General features: G+C 33.9%; 1 pseudogene; it reads left to right on the top strand.

Moving 5' to 3' along the window:
- Positions 1-3,098: 3,098 nt before the first annotated feature.
- Positions 3,099-3,732, top strand: LOC146160197 (uncharacterized; annotated as a pseudogene).
- The last annotated feature ends 4,103 nt before the right edge of the window (positions 3,733-7,835 follow it).

Below are 7,835 nucleotides of genomic sequence, written 5' to 3'. Positions count from 1 at the left end.
GTTAAGTGACGTGTGAGTGAAATGTTAGTGAAATGTGAGCGAAACATGAGTGAAATGTGAGTGAGATGTAAGTGAAACGTGAGTAAAATGTGAGTGAGATGTTATTGGAATGTGACTGAAATGGAAGTGAAATGTGAGTGAAGTGTCAGAGAAATGCGTGAAAAGTGTAAAATCAGTGAAATGTGAGTAAAACGTGAGTGAAACGTGAATGAAATTTGAGTGAAGTGTGAGTGAAATGCATGAAATTTCAAATCGGTGAAATGTGAGTGAAATATTGAGTGAAGTGTGAGTGAAATGTCAGTAAAATGTGAGTGAAGTGTGAGTGAAACGTGATTAAAATGTGAGTGAAATGTAACTGGAATGTGAGTGAAATGTAAGTGAAATGTGAGTGAAGTGTGAGTGAAATTTAAAATCAGTGTAATGTGCGTGAAACGTGAGTGAAATTTGTGTGAAATGTTAGTTGAATATTAGTGAAATTTGAAATCAGTGAAACGTGAGTAAAATGTGAATGAATTGTGAGTGAAATGTGAGTGAAATGGTAGTTGAATATGAGTGAAGTGTGAGTGAATTGCATAAAAATTGAAATACGTGAAATGTGAGTGAAATGGTAGTTAAATATTAGTGAAGTGTGTGTGAATTGCGTAAAATTTGAAATCAGGGAAATGTGATTGAAATGTGAGTGAAATGTTAGTTGAATATGAGTGAAGTGTGAGTGAGGTGTGAGCGAAATGCTTAAAATTTGAAATCAGTGAAATGTGAGTGAAACGTGAGTGAAATGTTAGTTGAATATGAGTAAACTGTGAGTGAAATGTTAGTGGAATATGAGTGATATGTGAGTGAAACGTGAGTAAAATGTGAGTGAAATGTAAGTGGAATGTAAGTAAAATGTAAGTGAAATGTCAATGAAGTGTGAGTGAGTGAACCTTGAGCGAAATGTGAGTGAAGTATTAGTTAAATATGAATAAAATTCGTGAAATTTGAAATCAGTGAAATGTGAGTGAAATGGTAGTTGAATATGAGTGAAGTGTAAGTGAAATGCGTGAAATTTGAAATCAGTAAAATGTGAGTGAAACGTGAGTGAAATGTGATAGAAATGTGAGTTAAATGTTAGCTGATTTTGAGTGAAATATGAGTGAAATGCGTGAAATTTGAAATCAGTGGAATGTGAGTGAAATGGTAATTGAATATGAGCGAAGTGTGAGTGAAATGTTAGTGGAATGTGAGAGAAATGTTAGTGAAATGACAGTGAAATGTGAGTGAAGTGTGAGTGAAAGGCGTGAAATTTGAAATTAGTGAAATGTGAGTGAAGTGTTAGTGGAATGTGAGTGAAATGGCAGTTGAATATGAGTGAAGTGTGAGTGAAATGCGTAAAATTAAAATCAGTGAAATGTGATTGAAATGTGAATGAAATGTTAGCTGATTTTCAGTAAAATGTGAGTGAAACGTGAATGAAATGTGAGTAAAATGTGAGTAAAATGGTAGTTGAATATGAGTAAAATGTTGAGTGAAATGTGAGTGAAGTGTGAGTGAAATTTAAAATTTGTGAAATGTGAGTGAAACGTGAGTGAAATGTGAGTGAAATGGTAGTTGAATCATAGAGCACTAATACTAGAGGCGACACTCGTAAATGTCGGCAGATCGGTCACGCTTGGATGAACCGGGTAAGATTCGACCTTTTCCAATATCGCTTGATACAGCAGTGGATAAAAAAGTGAACATGACACACTGTTGCATTCCGGGGTGCAATTATACAAACCGATCAAAGTTTGTTAGGTCTTTGTTTGCCATAGGAAGACCAGATTTGGCAAAAAATGAAGAGGAAAAAGCGCACAGGACAAGCTTGCGTCATTTTATTTTGCAGTTTAGAGATCCTTGCCAAAATGACAAAATTAAACACATGTTACATAAGGAAACGTAGGTTGCTGTTTTTCTGTATATAAGTGCTCGTTTTAAGAAAATGATAATATATTCAGGGCGGCGATTTGTGAAGCCCATTTTGAAAAAGAGAAAATTATTGCACATGGAACAAGAAAATGATTAGCGATTGGGGCACTTCCAACATTGCTCCTGCCTACAAAATCTTATTGCAATAAAGAAAGGTAAGTTTTATAACGAAATATATTTTGTAAGTGCTTCTGAATGTTGTAGTCTATAACTTTTATTTTTTTATTAATCTTAGTCAGCCAGAAAACCACCAACAGACAGACAGCCTCCTTCAGCTAAGATTAGGCACTCAAATTTAAATGACTTAGATTTATCAAGCAAAAAAAATTGGAAAAGCATTTAGAGGTAGGTAAATTTAAACCTCCCAAATATATAAGTTTATTTGCAGTATTATTTTACAACACGACAGGAATGTTTTTTTATTGAACTTCATGAAAAAACTTACATTCATCCCAGTGTTAGGTTTGTGAGGTCCACTGAATTTGTAATTGTATATTACTTCACCGCATACTTAATTTATTTTAATGATTTTGTTCAGTGTCTGTATATCACCATCAAATAAGTAAATTGGATTGCATATCATGGGTGAAGATTGGTTTCTCCCAAGCTGGACATTAAATATTCCACCCTAAATTCTTTCCTGGGTAGGTATACATGACATTTAACAGCGTATTATCTTAAAATAACTAAAGTTTTGAATGACCCTTATTTGCAAACAACAACGTTACAACTTGTACAGTTAAGCTTGAAGAAATGAGCATATGCAAAGGTGTAAATCAGGCAACAAAAAATACATCTAAACAAGTACTTCAATGGTGGGAAGAAAACCACTTGGCATCAGAAAAGATTATTAGATCTCCAAACTGTGATGTTTACGGTAAAGCATTTGTTGTGTTCTTCTTACACTGTAAATATTTTTAGCATGTATTTATGTAGTAAAATTCGGGGAAAACTGCTTTAACTGTATGAGGTATGATGTAAAGACAGCATATAACCGGAAATATGCAACAAAAACAGATGTGCCAGATGAAAGTTACGAGAATGGTGTAGTAGTGACTGAAGATCTTCATGCTGATATAGGGGTAAAACACTTCTGTGTTTCCTAAAATGATCTGTATCATTAAGATTTATAAAAGCATGAAATCAAACGTTAAATGATTTGTAGGACTTCATCAAAAAAAGAAGTGGGAGAAATGAATGCATGGCAAAAAATGTTTTTTGGAAATCCAACACAACAATGCAAACCGAACAATAAATGGTCATCGATATCACCCTGATGTTATCAGATGGGCAATTGAACTTTATGCTCGATCTCCAGCTGCGTACAGACATCTATCAACGACTGAAGTACTTGTACTTCCATCAGCAAAGACTTTACGCCATTATAGGTATTTTTTCAAAAATTAAACTGTATAATAGATACCATAATTGGTTTATTATTTTAGGATCTCTGGAACGGGTTCAGCTGGTATAAACAAACAAATATTTTTGGAACTAGCAAAGCTAACTATACCTGTTGATGCATTCATTACTATTGATGAAATGAAAGGTACTTTTCTAAGTTTTGTGTTTTTTAAATCTTAAAAAGCTAATTTTTACTCATTTTGACATGCAGTAAAGGAAAATTTGGTTTACCAGTATGGAAAATTGGTTGGATTTACAGATTATGGTCACAGAGCTTGTGAAGAGACTATAGCATCACATATCTGCAGTAAATCACTGCTTATGGTAAACTCAATGCATGGACATCAGTATGTGATGAACCTCTTCCCAAACACCAGAGATTAGAAAATGAATAAAATATTGCTGCATTTATTATACTCGAGTTACAAACACATAAAACGTACAATGTTGAAACAAATGCTTTATTTTTGGGGAACTTTAAGGTCCCCTCTTAAGCCACGTGTAAGTTTTGCTGACTGTTTCGTGTACTTTTGAAGTAAGTGTTTAGCAAAATTATGTCCAAGGACTTGCATTATATATCTTACAACTTCCTCTGTTTTTGTTTGACAAGTGTCGAATTTGGTACTTTGTGTTTCAACAAATCGATTGTAAAATGGGTCACTGTTCAGTTGTTTATAAATGTTAAAAAAATTAATATCTTTCACTTTATTAGCTATTTCTCTATTGTGCAAGTAGTAGACTCTCAAAAGTAGTCCTAACATTCTGGTAGAAGGGTAGAGTAACATACATCCAGGTTTTTGCATTGACATGGAAAACTCTCCCTGAGGTGCATCTTGGCAAAATCCATTCAGAAGATCAGGGACTGCTTTTCCATATTTAACAAAAGCTTTTCGCATTACGTATCTACCAACATACTCCAAAATTTCTGAAATAAATTTGTACAATTTTAGCATCTACATATAATAACACATGTGCAAAAACCATACAACTTTACCTGTTTCACGTGTAGTAACACCTGCCACCGCGTGCTTTGCCTTTTTCCTTCTTGATTTACAATAATGGCATCGAAGATTTTGATCAAGAACTGAGCTGCAACAACTTGTTGCATTCCCAGAAAGTCGCATGCATTTTTGCAAACATGTGCATATTTTTTGTACAGCAATTCTGGTTTGGGGTTAAGTACAAATTCCTCTATAGTTGATTGGATAAACAATTTGCAGACATCAGTGCATACGTCTGGTACATCTATCATTACATTTTTAGCCATTTTTGCAGCTATAGAATAAATTCTTTCCACTTCTTGAGGTGATACATCGGTTTTGGTAGCACCAGGATGACCTGAACATTTTGCACTGTTAGCCCCAGTCTCTTGATCAATTTCGATGACAATCAGGTCAATTTCCTTCTCTAGGCACGTTACTTCTTCTGTATTCATATTAAGGTATGTTTTGTATTCAAATAATTACCGTGGGTTTGCTTTTTATTTATTAGAGCAAACTTTGAGAAAATTTTAAAACGTCCTATGCAATTACCAGCAAAATCAAATAAAAATGGTCACGTGGCAACGCTTCATCCAAGCGTGACCAATCTGCAGAGGCTGGTCGAATAAAAAGGTGTCGCAATTCTTTATTTGTTTAATTTTTGCAAAACTAAAACTTTATTCCAAAGACTAAAGTTGTTTATTACCTTATTGTTTTAAAAAATATATATTTTTTGCTAAACAAGAAAAGTTATGATTGATTTCACGCTTGAGTGAACAATCAGTTACCTCTCTAGTATTAGTGCTCTATGGTTGAATATGAGTGAAGTGTGAGTGAAATGCGTAAAATTTGAAATCAGTGAAATGTGAGTGAAACGTGAGTGAAATGAAATTGAAATGTGAGTGAAATATTAGCTGATTTTGAGTGAAATGCGTAAAATTTGAAATCAGTGGAATGTGAGTGAAACGTGAGAGAAATGTGAGTGAAATGGTAGTTGAATACGAGTGAAACGTGAGTGAAATGTAGAGTGAAATGATAAGAGAAGTGTAACCGAAATGTAAGTGAAATGTGAGTGAAATGTGAGTGAAATGTGAGTGAAATGTGTGTGAAATGCTAGTTGAATATGAGTGAGATGCGTGAAATTTGAAATCAGTGAAATGTGAGTGAATTGTGAGTGAAATGTGAGTGAAATGGCATTTGTATATGAGTGAAGTGTGAGTGAAATGCGTAAAATTTGAAATAAATGAAATGTGAGAGAAATGTGATTGGAATGTGAGTGAAAAGTTAGTTGAATATGAGTGAAGTGTGAGTGAAATTTGAAACCGGTGAAATGTGAGTGAATAGCGAGTGTAATGTTAGTGAAATATGAGTGAAGTGTGAGTGAAATGTTAGTGGAATGTGAGTGAAATATTAGTGATATGCCAGTGTAATGTGAGTGAAATGTGAGTGAAATGGTAGTTGAATATGAGTGAAGTGTGAGTGAAATGTGACATCGGTGAAATGTGAGTGAAACGTGAGTGAAATGTTGAGTGAAATAATAAGTGAAGTGTAAGTGAAATGTAAGTGAAATTTGAGAAAAATGCGAGTGAAATGTGAGTGAAATGGTAGTTGAATATGAGTGAAGTGTGAGTGAAATGTTAGTGGAATGTGAGTGAAATGTTAGTGAAATGACAGTGTAATGTGAGTGAAATGTGAGTGAAATGGTAGTTGAATATAAGTGAAGTGTGATTGAAATGTGATTGAAATGTGAGTGAAAAGTTAGTTGAATATGAGTGAAATATGAGTGAAATACGTAAAAGTTGAAATCAGTGAAATGTGAGTGAAGTGTGAGTGAAATGTAAGTGAAATGTTAGTGAAATACCAGTGAAATGTGAGTGAAGTGTGAGTGAAATGTGAGTGAAACGTGAGTGAAATGTTAGCGAAAATCTGGTGAAATGTTGAGTGAAATGTTAAGTGAAGTGTAAGTGAAATGTTAGTGAAATGTGAGTGAAACATGAGTGAAATGTTAGTGGAATGTGAGTGAAATGTAAGTGAAATATGAGTGAAGTGTCAGAGAAATGCGTGAAAATTAAAATCAGTGAAATGTGAGTAAAACTTGAGTGAAACGTGAATGAAATGTGAGTGAAGTGTGAGTGAAATGCATGAAATTTCAAATCAGTGAAATGTGAGTGAAATATTGAGTGAAGTGTGAGTGAAATGTCAGTAAAATGTGAGTGAAGTGTGAGTGAAACGTGATTAAAATGTGAGTGAAATGTAACGGGAATGTGAGTGAAATGTAAGTGAAATGTGACTGAAGTGTGAGTGAAATTTAAAATCAGTGTAATGTGCGTGAAACGTGAGTGAAATGTGTGTGAAATGTTAGTTAAATATGAGTGAAATTTGAAATCAGTGAAACGTGAGTGAAATGTGAGTGAATTGTGAGTAAAATGTGAGTGAAATGGTAGTTGAATATGAGTGAAGTGTGAGTGAATTGCGTAAAATTTGAAATAAGTGAAATGTGAGTGAAATGGTAGTTGAATATTAGTGAAGTGTGAGTGAATTGCTTAAAATTTGAAATCAGGGAAATGTGATTGAAATGTTAGTTGAATATGAGTGAAGTGTGAGTGAAATGTGAAATCGGTGAAATGTGAGTGAATGGTGAGAGAAATGTCAGTGAAATATGAGTGAAGTGTGAGTGAAATGTTAGTGGAATGTGAGTGAAATGTTAGTGATATGCCAGTGAAATGTAAGTGAAATGTGAGTGAAATGTGAGCGAAGTGTGAGTGAATTTTAAAATCAGTGAAATGTGAGTGAACCTTGAGTGAAATGTGAGTGAAATATTATTTGAATATGAGTGAAATGCGTGAAATTTAAAATCAGTGTAATGTGAGTTAAACATGAGTGAAATGTGAGTGAAATGGTAGTTGAATATGAGCGAAGTGTGAGTGAAATCGGTGAAATGTGAGTGAAACGTGAGTGTAATATTGAGTGAAATGATAAGTGAAGTGTAAGTGAAATGTGAGTGAAATGTGAGTGAACCTTGAGCGAAATGTGAGTGAAGTATTAGTTAAATATGAGTAAAATGCGTGAAATTTGAAATCAGTGAAATGTGAGATAAACTTGAGTGAAATGTGATAGAAATGTGAGTTAAATGTTAGCTGATTTTGAGTGAAATATGAGTGAAATGCGTGAAATTTGAAATCAGTGGAATGTGAGTGAAATGGTAATTGAATATGAGCGAAGTGTGAGTGAAATGTTAGTGGAATGTGAGAGATATGTTAGTGAAATGACAGTGAAATGTGAGTGAAGTGTGAGTGAAAGGCGTGAAATTTGAAATTAGTGAAATGTGAGTGAAGTGTTAGTGGAATGTGAGTGAAATGGCAGTTGAATATGAGTGAAGTGTGAGTGAAATACGTATAATTAAAATCAGTGAAATGTGATTGAAATGTGAATGAAATGTTAGCTGATTTTCAGTAAAATGTGAGTGAAACGTGAGTGAAATGTGAGTAAAATGTGAGTAAAATGGTA

This window comes from Ascidiella aspersa, chromosome 3 (assembly GCF_963924565.1).
Source record: "Ascidiella aspersa chromosome 3, kaAscAspe10.2, whole genome shotgun sequence".
Classification (NCBI taxonomy): Eukaryota; Metazoa; Chordata; class Ascidiacea; order Phlebobranchia; family Ascidiidae; genus Ascidiella; species Ascidiella aspersa.
Note: the sequence above shows the minus strand (reverse complement) of the source record. Positions and strands in the feature narration are given on the sequence as shown.